General features: G+C 62.2%; 1 pseudogene; it reads right to left on the minus strand.

Annotated features, from left to right (window-relative positions):
- Positions 1-339: 339 nt before the first annotated feature.
- On the minus strand, positions 340-1,674 carry LOC136459933 (aspartyl protease AED3-like; annotated as a pseudogene).
- Positions 1,675-1,800: the final 126 nt, after the last annotated feature.

Consider the following 1,800-nt stretch of genomic DNA (forward strand, 5'->3'; position numbering starts at 1 on the left):
GTGGAAGCAGATAAGAAAGCGATGAGTGGATGAGAATAAGAGACATGGAAATGATAGGTAATAAAAAAGATAAAGTTGTGGTGCACGTTACGCCATGCGTCCATGTGGAAAGAGTTGTCGGACGTCGTGTTTGTACCATTACCGATGATAAAAGTGAACACTAAAATTCTTAAGTCACACGTTCTTGAGCAGACGATTAAACAAGGGCGTTTGATTAAACCCCCGTTCCAAACGCTGATAGCAATGAACGAGGGATGCATGCTAGAAGTCACGTTGTGGCAGCGCCACTGGAATTTGAACACTTGTGTACATAATAGATTCATTTAGGTTCTATTGATTTCAGGCCGTGCAGAGCTCGCGTGAGAAACCGACGCGGCCATTGGCGACGTCGAACAGCACGCGATGGTTCTGCTGCTGCATGGTGGCCAGCACATTGAGCGCCGCGTCGATGCTGTCCGGCGGCCCCGCCACCATCGCCAGGCAAGTGATGCAATGAGCTGTGGATCACCACGTTCTCCTCAAGCAGCGTCACCGACACTTGCCCGTCGAACACGAACATGACGGTCGCCACGGAGACGGTCACGTTGTAGCACGTGTCGAAGCCGCCGAGCGGGCCGGCCACCGGCACCCGCACCCTGCGGCAGAACGCGTCGCGCACGGCGGCGTACACAGGCGCGGACAGCCACGTGAACATCGTCCCAGCATCGATGATGGTGCCGTAGCCGCTGGCCGGGTCGAACGCGAGAGCCGACGCCGGGACCGGCACGGGCTTGCTGCCGACGCGGATCCCGACCATGTTGACGTAGTAGAGCGAAGGGCGGTGCGGGTTGGACAGCAACGGCGTCGTCTTGATCCGCTTCGGTTGCCCAGCGGGACCGAGCCTGAGCATGCCGAAGAAGTTGGAGGATTTGTAGCTCGGCAGGCAGTAGGAGAAGACGGAGCCGTAAACGTCCTTTGTCTGCGACATGAACGAGAGCGGCCCGTGGCCGAAGCCGACGAGCCCCTGCGGCGGAACCGAGTTGCCCGTGACGACGTGGAGGCACCCGAACATGTAGGCCGCCATGACAACGTCGAGCGCGAGCGCGTCCTGCCCGAGCAACGCCTGGAACGTGGGCGCCGCGTACGACATGTTGAACGCGCACGACGCGCCCGCACCCCCGGGGCACGACGGGTTGGGAACCTACGAGCACTGCGGTGCACCGCAGCGCATGGGGCGGTATGTGGACGACCGCGTCGGGTCGAACGACGGCGCCAGGGCTGGGGCGTAGCCCGTGCAGGCGGTGCACGGCACCCACACGGCGTCGTTGCTGGGGTCGATGGCGATGAGGAGCGGCTGGGCCGGCGTGCTGAGCCATGCACGGGCGACGTAGCTGGGGATGATGAGGAGCTGCCGGCCCAGCACGATCAGCATGATCGAGCGGCGTGGCCCTTTCTTGGCTGCGTCACTGACCAGCGGCCCCGGCCAGGTCCCCGCCGCGAGCGTGGCCGCGCGAGCTGCGTTGGACGCTGATTATGCGGCGAGCATGGCCGCCCATGTGGTGACCGGTGCCCGACGCTGGGCGACACGGAGTGAGGAGAGCACGCCAGGAACAGCGTCGAGCTGCGCACGGCAGTGGAAGGGGCCAAGAGGTTGGACAGGAGCACGAGGAGGACCGAGAGCCTCTTCGGCGACATTGTCGTTGGTATCTCCGAGCAAGCAGCTGTTGGATTGATCTCCTACGTCATTAGGCCCAATGGCCTTTGGGCCTTGTTCTCGCGCCCTGATAGGGGGCGCCCAACCCTACATGGTTGGTGGGCCCC

This window comes from Miscanthus floridulus, chromosome 6 (genome assembly GCF_019320115.1).
Source record: "Miscanthus floridulus cultivar M001 chromosome 6, ASM1932011v1, whole genome shotgun sequence".
NCBI lineage: Eukaryota > Viridiplantae > Streptophyta > Magnoliopsida > Poales > Poaceae > Miscanthus > Miscanthus floridulus.